Here is a 12,652-nt window from a genome sequence, read left to right on the forward strand (position 1 = left end):
GTATAATCCTCCTTCTATGGACATACCATACCACATAGGGCTATCCTAAAGAGATCTGAAAGTCCATGCAGATAATGAACAGACTGATTGTTTGCTCTGTCAGACACCCTAGTAAGAGACAGGAATCACCCAGAAAACCAAATCTCAGAGGGCAAATCCTATGCATATTTGTTCCAAAAGGATGGGGAGTTTGCATATCTTAATCACCACTGTATCCCCAATGCTTTAATAGTGGGTTGGCAGACTTTTCCCATTAAGGGCCACATAACAAACATTTTAGACTTCAAGAACATATCACATCAGTAGTAACTACTCAACTCTGCTGCTATAGCACAAAAGTAGTCCCAGACAATCTGCTAACAAACGGGTGTGACTACGTTTCAATAAATGTTCATTTACAAAAATAGATGGCAGGTCAGATGTATCCCTGGACTATAATACTACCTGGTACACAGTGCTTAATAAATATTTGTTAAACAAATTGTTATTCTTACCTAGAACTCCATCCTCCTCTTTAGTCACTGCTGCCTAGGGCAATTTTCCAGGGCCAAAAAATTGAGTCTTCTTGTTGGAGATGACATCGATCTTGATGCAGAGGGAGTGTTAACACAGAGCCATTGATAAAGATGTCTCCTGCTCAGAGTCCTGGAGTAGAAGAGAATGAAGCCCACTGATAGGCTAGTGCCATAGACAGACTCCTGACCATGTCCAAGGATAAGTCCTGTGGTAAAGACGGCAAATTCCTCCTGCTATCCTTTCTCCCATTCTTCCTTTTGGTAATAGAGCCCTCAAATTTGAGTGGGGAACATGGTTTACCAGCTGGGGCATATACCTCTCAGCCTCTCTTGCAGCAACATGACTAAGTTCAGACACAGACATGTGAGCAGAAGTGACATAAGCAACTTCTGTGTCACCTTCTGATAAGGAAACAGCTTGTTCCCCCATTTTCACCTATCCCAGCAGCTGGAGCTTAGACCTAACAGGAGATGATCCAGAATAAATTACGCAGAAAATAAAACACGCTTAGGTATGATGGAACAATCAGGTAGAACAAACCTTGGACTGTGGATCACGTAGATCAGATGACCACCTGCCTCTAGACTGTCTGCTCACTCATCCTTTTACACAAGACATAAATAAAGCTGTCTTGTTTAGGCCATACTATTAAAAATAGCTAAACTGATTTCCTAACTAATAAAACCCTTGAGGAACTTTCCAAAATTCCTGCCTTGCAAACCTTGATCGTTCTTTAATTCCAATGATTCTCAAAATTTTATCAGGATCTTTCCAATAAGTCATCTTTTTGCTTAACTGAGTTCCACTTAGGTTTCTGACATTCACAACCAAACTATTCCTGAATAATACAAAAGGTAATGCTAGTAATATTCAGTTGTTCCTCCCATGAAGAGATTTTTTTTAATGCTTCATTGTCAGTCTTATAAGTTTAGGCTTGTATTAAATCAATAAATGTGGCAATTTCTTCATAAATATATTTAGCAAACTAAGAGCAACTGTAACAATTCCAATGGAAGATCATCTCAAAGCCAATACATTCTTGAGAATACAGGGATAAAATAATTCTAGAAGACTCTTAAACAAGTACATTTCCTAAAATAACAATTTTTTAGATTATTCGTGGAAATCCTTCTAAGCATTTTCAAGGACTTCCTTCAAATAAAAGAAAGTCATGATGGACTTATTTAATATATAACTGCTGCATGAACTTTAGGAAACATCTATCAGATTATGTTTGTAAACTGAGGGTATAAGCTGCGTGCACTTACGCACAAAAAAGTTGATCACAGATTACATGGGCTCTTGTTCAGTTCCAACAACATTTAACAAACATTTTATCACATAACTTGACAGCTAAAAAAAAAAAAATGTAACTGTTTCCTGGTGTCATCATTCAGTACTGAATGGAAACTAAAATTCTCCACTGAAAACAGAAAGACAGATGAAATACATAATTTGTGATAGAAGGAAAATAAAGTCAGTTTGAGCCAAAGGTATCAGATTCAGTCAAAGAAAATTAAAGAGTGTATCCAAAATACAAAAGAGGCAAACTAAGACACTAAAGAGCCAAAGGAGTCATAAAAAAATAATAAAGTTGGTATCCTTAATAGCAATGGGGTAGATATGGACAAGTCACAGAAATCAAGACATCAACTGGATATTGACCCATTATTTAAATCTCAACTCTCCTCTCACCAATGAAATAAGACAATGGACTTGAACAATTAGGTGGTGGTTTAGTCACTAAGTCGTGTCCAACTTTTGTGATCCCATGGACCACAGCCTACCAGGCTCCTCTATCCATGGGATTTTCCAGGCAAGAATACTGGAGTGGGTTGCCATTTCCTTATCCAGGGAATCTCCCTGACCAGGAATTGAACCAGGATCTCCTGCACTGCAAGCAGATTCTTCAGGAACAATTAGGAAACTATTAAAATTTAGGGGCACTCACAAAATCAGATGAGGAAAATTCTTAAAATAATTATAAGTTGACAGTTCAGCAAATACTAATGAGGTACAATGAAAGTGAAAATTGAAAGTCACTCAGTTGTGTCCAACTCTTTGTGACCCCACAGCCTACACAGTCCATGGAATTCTCTAGGCCAGAATGCTGGAGTGGGTAGCCTTTACCTTCTCCAGAGGATCTTCCCAACCAGGGATTGAACCCAGGTCTCCTGCATTGCAGGTGGATTCTTTTCCAATTGAGCTATCAGGGAAGCCCAATGATGTATATGTTGTCTTAAGGTAAGAATGTGTATTATTTATCATTGTATCCAAATCAGGTAGTACAATGCCCAGCACAGTCTAGGTGATGAATTCACTTGAATGAATAAATAAGCAATAAATAATATAATTCCAGAAAGCAATACTGTATGTAAGACTTTATTAGTATCTCATTACAACCTTTAAAGTTCTTTCCTTTCTACTCAATATCCCAGATTTTACATACGAGTTGTATAGACATGTGAGATGTACAGACCAAACATTATTATTGTCAATAACTTCTTAGAAAGAGAAAAGGCAAGTAACAGGCAGAACCAGAAATAAAGATCCAAGTTTCCTGACTCATTAATTAATAAGGTAATATAAAGAATTCCTTTTGTTTATAGATGCCATCCTCAGTCAGTCTGTTCAGTCACTCAGTCATGTCTGACTCTGCGACCCCATGGACTGTAGCATGCCAGGCTTCACTCTCCATCACCAACTCCCAGAGCTTGCTCAAACTCATGTCCATCGAGTCAGTGATGCCATCCAACCATCCTGCCCTCTGTCATCCCCTTCTTCTCCTGCCTTCAATCTTCCCCAGCATCAGGGTCTTTTCTAGTGAGTCAGTTCTTCTCATCAGGGGACCAAACTATCGTAGCTTCAGCTTCAGCATCAGTCCTTCCAATGAATATTCAGGACTGATTTCCTTTAGGATTGACTGGTTGGATCTCCTTGCAGTCCAAGGGACTCTCAAGAGTCTTCTCCAACACCACAGTTCAAAAGCATCAATTCTTCGGTGCTCAGCTTTCTTTATGATCCAACTCTCACATCCATATATGACTACTGGAAAAGCCGTAGCTTTGACTAAACAGACCTTTGTCAGCAATGTCTCTGCTTTTGTATCCTACCTATGTCCCTCTACTCACAAAGTTAAGAAAGAGAACAAATCATAAAGCAAATTGTGTTTGAAATATAAATAGATTTCCTTGTTTAAAAAATTTCCCCACAGGAGTAAATTAAAAAGGCAATTAAAACATGAGAGAAAAGTAGTCTAACAAACAATGTCTATGGAAAATATATACTAAGGGAGTTAGGAACAACTAGAGGAGTTTGTCAATGGCAACCACAAGAATTTGCCAGTAAAGTAAGACGTATTCTTCCAAGTAGCACATAAAGAGAAAATAGCATAGAACCTTTCTCTTTCTACATAACTCTACTGAGACTAGATAGGAAATAATGTATTTACCATTCTTGGTTCTTTTCTTTGAAAATGAAATGAGCACCTGTCTTGTAAATTTTATGTGTGCAACCTACTGTTTCTCTAATTCTGTACTTTCTCTCTCAACTTTTCTATTGAAATTGCAGTACAAATCTTATAGCAGTGCAGAGCACAGTTCATGAAAGAAACAAAGATTGGGAGGAGGGGGAGAGAAGGAAAAGAAAAAGAGACAGAGAAGGAAAAAAAGAATTTACTGTTTTTCTAGACCTCAATATTTAGTTTCATAGAAATATAAGGCTTACTTAATGTTAATATATTTTTGGTGGGAGAACTAAGAGTCAGCCCATCTTCTTGTGAACTTGCTATTGCCATCATACAAGACAATTAGGATAGGCAATTTAATTATTTGAGCATTCTTGTCACCATCTCTCTAGAGAAAAAATAAAAAGTGCTGAATTGCAGAACCAGTGAGTACTCCCACCAGAAAAGCACTGACTTTTAACCAGCTGACTGCCAGTAGGATAGAACTGGGTTAGAGAAAGTTCAAAAGATAACAGAATTGATTATAATATTGATTTAAAAGAACAAAGACGCAACACCAACACTTTATGTATAGATTCCTATAGTAGTTTTCCCTACTACAGCACAAATAGATTTCAAATAGTAGAATATCAACTTTAATAAGCAATTGCTCCCTCAACCATCCAACACTCATAATGTGTTTAGAAAGAGCCCCAAGGGAGGGGGAAAAAGAAGGAAGTATACTGCTAGAAGGAAAGGGACTTGTTTCTTTTAAGGTTTGAGAGATTTAGCAGCAGTGTAAGGGCCATCATTAAGAAGACCATTTACCAATGGCTATGAAACTAAAAGGGCCTTCCCTGGTAGCTCAGGTGGTGAAGTGTCTGAAGACCCAGATTCGATCCATGGGTCAGGAAGATCCCCTGGAGAAGGAAATGGCAACACACTCCAGTATTTTTGCCTGAAAATTCCATGGATGGAGGAGCCTGGCGGGCTACAGTCCATGGGGTCACAAAGAATCAGACATGACTGAGCAACTTCACTTTAAACTATGAAACTAAATGGGTAAAATGTAAGACCCAAAAAAGCATGAAGTTTTGACTGATGTGTGAAAATGCTAGTCCACCAGAAATTTTTATCAGTGACTTTTCTCATGTCAAGACCAAAACAACGGTACATAAGACTAGCTATATGTGGATGTTTAAAATAGCACTGTTGGCAGTAACAATGAAAGCGAACAATGTATAAAAGCTAACCAGTAGGAAAGGAAATTTACAAGATTATGAAGCCATTTGTTAAATCATTTGATTCTATTTCTATTGACCTGAGGGGTATCATTGACTCCCATGGAAGTTTTAAGAAGGCAGTAGGTTATTCATCTTGTTTGGAATCCATCGCATTCCCAGTGCCTAGGACATTGCTTGGCACATAGAGATATGCAATGACTAGTTTTGAATGGATATAGTTTTAAACAAAAAAATAACAAAAAATAAAGAACACATATTATTTCAGTTTTGTAAAACAAATACCACAGGGGTATTCATACATACATATATTTGTATCTATATATACATGGACTTTTTTGTGTCTATATATGTACACATATATACATACATACAGGGATACATATGTATCCATGGAAATGGAGAAACAAACATACACCCTTGGCTCTTAGCATTCTATTTAAAGAGGTGAGAAATGGAGGAAATTACTAGCTTTCTCTTTACAAAGACTATATTTTTTACTTGTTATAACAAGAATGCATTTACATTAGTAAGTTTTTAATAATATAATAACAAAAACTTTAAAGGAAAAAGTCTAGAAGGTTTATTAAAGACAATAAATAATAGATAAAATAATAATGTTGTTGTGGTTATTGTTTAATCTTGTTGTGGTTGTTGTTTAATCTCTAAGTTGTGTTCGATTCTGCAACCCCATGGACTGTATCATGCCAGATTCTTCTGTCCTCTACTATCTCCAGAGTTTGCTATATATTGATCATATAATTTATTATATTTTAAATAGTTGCAGCATTGTTAATTATTTATCATTTATAAAGAGAAATAAAATGGGCCATTCCAATTATATTCTTCATGAATCTTTTTCTACTAGCCCCCCATTGGATGCTGCAGCCTTGCACAAACTAGTTTCAATGAAGAATGATCTACACTGCAGAGCTGTTGAGTGAATGTCTGGTTGCTATTCCACATTTATCAGGACACCTATTAAGGTAAGCAAATGAGCAGGAAAAGTGAAAATATAGATAATTCATCCTAGGTAACACACAAAGAGAGCCACCAAGGCTATGCAAATGGATCTTTGTTCTATCCATTCGTCTTTGCTGTTAATTACGTGGCTGAAAACTGAAAATGAGCTATTGGTGTCTCACACGCTGGCAGCACGCTGGCCACTGCGGAGAAAGGAGACACAGCTCAGAGACTGCTTTAGTGCAGAGAAAGGGGTCAGGTGGGGGAGACAGTCTTGGCGGGTTACTCGCTGCAGAGATGAAAGACACATGTTTGGAAGAAAGTCAAAGAGAAGGGGAATACACAGGCAACTCAGACAGTTGGAACCTCTTTAAAAAGAAGGAGCTTGGTGATACAGCTCTTGGGTAAAATAGCAATTAAATAGGGAAATGTTACTTGCCCCATAGAATATTGGATCGTTTTAAGAAAAACTAAAAGCAATGCAATGTCTCCATCTCAGAAAAAAAAAAATGTAAGCAGACTTTCAAACATTTTAAAGACAATATATTTGGGAGCCCAATTTTTCATCTTCTTAATGCCAAAGGGATGGAATTAGTCTGTTCTAATTACAAATCTCCTCAAACTCCTCAAAAAGATCACTGCTGCTTTACCCCAATTTAAAAAACAAAAAACTGTCATAAAAATAAAAATTAGAAGTAAAAATTGAAGTGTATCATTCTTTTATAATGCTTTTTATTTTATCAATAAATTAATATTATTAATGTCATTAATTTTTTTCCCAGAAGATGACATGAGGATTTATGCTGCACTTTGAAACATCTGCTTTCATCTTAGGAGGAACCCAGTTTAAGCTTTGAAATATGTATGCTTGATCATGGGCTTCTAGCCAAGGTGCACCTAATTAATCGGAAGATCAAATGTATGCTCAGTGGGAGACACAACTACAAAACCACAGGTGGTAGCCAACGGCTCCATTTAATAAAGGCTGCACAAGCGGAGTGGTGTGCTGGGATTCCTGGCACCTGTGTTTGGCTCTTCTGCCATTTTGTCATTGACGTGAGAACAGCTACGGTGTCATAAAGAGATCTCAGGCTTCCTGTTCCACTGCAGTTTAACTCTGTGCTTTACAGCGACTTCATAACATGCTGGGGAATGTAAAATCTGTTTGTTTAGCTTTGTGTTGTGGTTGCTGTTGCTGAGTTTACTACTGGCTTGTCTTGAGAAGATAAAAACCTATGACTCTGTTAAGTAGACAGGCCCTGTGGGTCATTAAGGACACACAGATTGTAAAGTGAGATGGAATTGGAGTTGATAACAATAAATTAGCCCCACTAATTATTACTTGTGTGATATTAGAGAAATTAGTCTGTAAACATCTTTTTATTCATCTATAAAATAGGATGAGATCTATAGACTGCTGTCCTTTAGGACAGTATAGAGAATAGTGTACAGAAAGCAACTGTGTACAAAGCATTCAACAAATGGTAATGAAAAATTGAAAATGCAGCAGTAGAGAGGAGAATAGTCAAGATTTCTCTCTAAATGAATGTTTAAGAAAGTCCAAGTATTGTAAACTCATTTTTACCAAGGATTAATTTCCCAAGATGATAATCCCCTAACAGTTTGAAAGGATCTATTTCTCAATCTTAAATCTTAAATTCATGGAAAACTTTGAGAGATCTGGAAAAACAAAGCAAATGCTTTAAGTGATTACTCTTCTAAGTGTTTGACTTGGTGCACAGTTATTTTGATATCTATTTTCATTCAATAGAAAAAGGTATGCATGCATGCTAAATTGCTTCAGTCATATCCAACTCTGTGTGACTTGATGAACTGTAGCCTGCCAGGTTCCTCTGTCTATTGGATTCTCCAGGTAAGAACACTGAAGTTGATTGCCATGCCCTCCTCCAGGGGATCTTTCTGACTCAGGGATCTAACCCACATTCTTACATCTCCTACGTTGGCAGGAGTGTTCTTTACTAGTGCTACCTGGGAAGCCCCTAGGAAAAGGTATAATGAAAGAAGAAATAGAAATGAGAGAATGTGAATTGTCAACCCTATTGAAAACTGTTAAATGCCTAATTGATATTGAAAAAACAGCAATACATTCTAAGAAAACAGTACTGAAGCTAAACTCGTCCTTAGTTGCCTGGCAAAGCTCATGGTACTCTGCTTTGCTGCTCTATGCATTATGGAGTCAGGTTAAGAAATGTCCAGGATTGAATTCTGACACCACTGATGACCAAAGCCAAGTTGTGTAACCTTTCTCTGCCTGGTTTCCACACTGTGGAGGCAAAGCGATAATATTACCTACCTCATTTGAGTGGGCAGTGGAATCTGCATGTTAAGTCATCTCCTTGACACTTGTATGCACACTAAAGTTAAAAAAAAATTGCTATAAAGAAATGCTTTTAAAAATAGCAAGAAAGCAGCAAATACAAATTTCTAATATCCAAACGAAGTGAGTTAATGTGGCTTCACTGAATCATTTTCCTGGGTACACTTAGTAGCTAGATCCTTCATCACAAATAGGAGAGCTTAGCATATACAATATGCTGTATGGGGTGTGTGTGTGTGTGTGTGTGCGTGACCAGCAAGATGAAAGACAGAAATAGGGAAGAAAGAAAGAAAACACCTATGTGGATAGAAAGAAACACCCTCAAAGTAGATTTTTCCATTAAGTGTCTGTTGGCTGTAATTGCATGATAACATTTGTGAATATGATACTAATGATGTAGTTGCCTAATAGGCTCAACACAAATAATGCAGAAAATTACAAATAATGCAGACTCAATTACCACTGAATGCAGGCAAAAGGCAATCAAAGATGAAACACGCTTCATTCTGTGTTATCCCTATTCCTTCTACTCAGCTAATATCAGCCTAGAGCTAGAGAAATTCCCTTTTCCAATTATTTTCCATGTCCTGTCAAAGGCATACTTCTCCCCAATATCAGAGCCAATTGTTATTGGTATAATTTTTCTACAGCCCAAACCCTATCATGAAGGAGAGGAAGATAGTCATACCAGTTTTAGAGAAGGAAATTTAACCTATCTTGCATGCTTTCTGTAGGTGAGGTTCAGTAAGAGGAGTTTTTCATATATATAATCCTTTATTTACATGATTATCCTATAAGGTAGGATATATTATTATTCTATATTATCATCTCCATTTAAGGAAAGGAAGTTGGAAACTCAAAGAACTCAAGAAATCTGAACAAGTTACCTAGGCTGGTAAATGACACAATAGGATTCAAATCAGATTTGCCTCATTTCTATAATTCGTGCATTTTTTACTTCCAGGAATAAAGCAAGGCCTATGAAAATAGACAGAGTTCTTCATTCTAAGCAACAAAACCAGACTTGGCAGACACGGTAGATAAGGAATTTACTAAAAGACTCTTGGGCATTTCACTGTAACAGTGAGAGGGCTGGAGAACCACAGTGGAATTTTCCAGACGGACAGTGTTTCATCCATCAGAGAGCCCGACCAGTGAGGAAACAGTCACTCCAGAGACAACAGTGGAGCCTAGGTGCTAAGGAGGACCTCACTGCCGCGGATGTCCTGGGAACTCAGGTTTGCTCTCATCGCTGGTACTCTGAAGAGCATTCCCCAAACCCCTGCCTCTCTGCAGGACTATGCTTCCAATTACTTAGGTCCTGTTTTATACACTGTTGAGTTTAATGCATTTTGTACACATTCTTGCATTTATTCCTCACAAGGGCTCTATGAAGCATACACTTTCATTATCCTCAGTTTCCAGACAAAGAACTGAGGTGCAGATAAGTTAAGGGACTTGCCCGAGATCTTAAAGCCAATAGCAGTGCGACTTAACTCCCATCTGTTAGTGACCCTCTTTAGCTAAAGAGTCGACATGGTTTTGGAATTACAAAAACCTGAGTTCAAATTCCAGCTGTTCAAATCCCTACTCAGGGTGGAAAAACAAAAAAGTCTGGCATTAGGCATTTAATAGGTGGTGATTAGGTCATTGCTGGGACTAAGCCCCAGGTTTGAGAGAGGCCAAGAGAGCTATTACTGGTGTTTTCAGCTTCTTTGGTGGGAGACTGGCTCTACCTGTCAACTATGTTCATGGAAATCACAAACACGGGACATGATTTCAAATGTGGACAACTGGAAAAATGGCAAATGTCTACCACCATCTATCTGGTGGTTCTCAAACACCAACAGATATTCTTTCCATACTCACATACCCACTTCCTAAGTTTTTCCCACAAATATACTACAACTGTCATATAACCCAAAAATATATTCATCAGCTATCCAACTAAAATTATCAATTACTGTATCCAGTGTCAGGTCCAGAATCACTGGGTAATATCCACTCCTCATCCTGGTTTATTTGGTCTCATTATCAATTAATATAGCCCATGAGTTTGACTGTATAGTTAACTACTATCAACACACTGTTTATAGAAGATTGGGAGAAAAGAAGTGAGAATCACAGGAAATTTTGTTGAAGAAAAGTATGCTACATATGCCAGCATAAACTACACTATACTGCATTGATACACAAACCTCAGTGGTTCCAATAATATTTCTTACTTGCACCACTTATCTATTGGGAGTTAGCTACAACTCTCTCCCCACAGTCTGTACTTTGAAACCCATGTTTGTGGGTCTGACTGTAGGTGTACTGATCTAATGACAAAAGGAAAACAGTGTACAGAGAACTATTCACCCACTTAAATTTCTACTACTAGCTATTCGCATCACTTCTGCTCACTTTTTCCTCGCTAGAGATATTAAACAGTTAAGTCTGAAGTTAGTGGCATGGGAAAATATATTTTCTCTCCTTAGAGAAAAGTAGCAAGTATTAAGGACCAGTAATACAATCCACTATACCTACAATTTAAAATCCTAGTCACAGCAAGGAAGATAAGACGGATGTTCCTGCATATGGTCTTAAGGCAATAGATAGTTTCTATCACTTTTTTCTCTCACTCTGCATTCTGCCCTTGCTTTACCCACAACTAGCACTTCAGACTGTTGGGATTGTTTAAGCAGCAGACTTTAAATGACAGTAATGACAGAAATCACAAGGAGAAGTACAGGATCTCTCATTCTTCCCTTATTCTCATTGGGCAGCTTCAACCTGGACAATGAGAATCAATCATCATGGCGAACACTATGCCCCCTTTCTGTCCCTTCATCCCCAGTGACTAATGTCTTAGCTTCCAAATTACTGAAACCATAGGAGGAGCCTCAAGTGGAAAGATATCCTGTGTGGGTAAAACATCTCTAAACAAACAGAGTCCCAAGTCACAGGGAAAACTAGGGTTTTTTGTTTTTTTTAAAGTGGACCAATTAGACACGATAAAGTGATATACCCCCTCCCTCTTTTCCTCTTTGTGTCTAGATCTGGGTATTCTGGCTACTGAAGAAACAACTCCAGATATGGTCACTGATTTAGCGGGAAAAATACAATTTAGTCTCTATCAGGGTCCGTTAATAAGGCAAGATCTGTTTTTCAAAAAAAGAATACTTACTAAAAATAGTCTATCTTTGCTCCAAAATCTTGTTAGGTGTTTTCACTCTGATTTCCCTATCTACCACAGGCTCCAATGAAAATTTTAATTTGTTTCACTTTGACCATTACTGACTGACTGGATCCACCAACTAGTAAGAGTTGAAAGACTGCTTATGCGACAGTTTAGATAAGCTAAAGAAGCAACTTTTACTCTAGACGCCACAAAAAGCTAGCAGCTTTCGTAAACGAGTCGTATGGGGTGTATGTGGATCTCAAAGTGCAAAGAAGCCCTTCAAGCCATCATCTTTACTTAATTGATGGAGAAGAAAAATCCAACAACTTTTCTTTTTATTTGAAGACATTTCCAGATATTTCATAGACCACTGGAGCTTCAAAACTTTCACCGAAATTGTAGACCCCTGTATTTTGAGAGCTTTATTTCCCATCTTGCAGCAATTACGCCTCATTTCAAGATACCTGCTCTCCACGTCATATCATAATCATGCTATCAATACACCAACATGATTTCCTGTGGAATGCTAGACTACTGAAAGTTCCTGCAAACAAAATTGTGACACAGAGCTGAGAGTTGATATAACCCTAACACCAAGACGATGAGGGCACACGGTTATCCTTACCAAATAAAAGCAAACATCTTCTGAGTACTGACTATGTACTGAGATAGAGAAAGCAGTCCAGTTCAAAACTCTCAACCCTCGCCATCCCCTCATGCAAATCAGATGCCTGATGTAAGGCTGCTCAAGTGGAACTGAAATGTCTGCTCTCTCGTTCCTGTGACTCCAGCATGCCTCAGGGGACAAAGGGAAGTGACTTCTAAAATTCCTCCTCCCTCTCCTATCTAATCGCACACGTGGCTGTGGGCAAAGAGAAAGGATGAATGTAAAAGACACGGGCTCCCTCACTGAATTCCCCCAGTTTGTAGCTTTTTCCTGTTGCCACAGCTCCCCTTAGGCAATCCCTCAATGTGGTAGGCATCCA

At 38.1% G+C, this 12,652-nt stretch overlaps 1 long non-coding RNA gene across 5 annotated transcripts in view; it reads right to left on the bottom strand.

Moving 5' to 3' along the window:
- LOC133058851 (uncharacterized) overlaps positions 1-12,652 on the bottom strand; it is a 366,659-nt gene that overhangs the window by 234,659 nt on the left and 119,348 nt on the right. For 2 of the 5 annotated variants that reach the window (XR_009693404.1, XR_009693402.1), the window contains exon 4: positions 495-645. The exons of the other annotated variants lie outside the window; for them this stretch is intronic. This is a non-coding gene — a long non-coding RNA (uncharacterized LOC133058851). The remainder of the gene's footprint in view (positions 1-494; positions 646-12,652) is intronic. 5 annotated transcript variants of the gene reach the window in all.

The sequence above is a fragment of the Dama dama genome, chromosome 6 (assembly GCF_033118175.1).
Source record: "Dama dama isolate Ldn47 chromosome 6, ASM3311817v1, whole genome shotgun sequence".
Classification (NCBI taxonomy): Eukaryota; Metazoa; Chordata; class Mammalia; order Artiodactyla; family Cervidae; genus Dama; species Dama dama.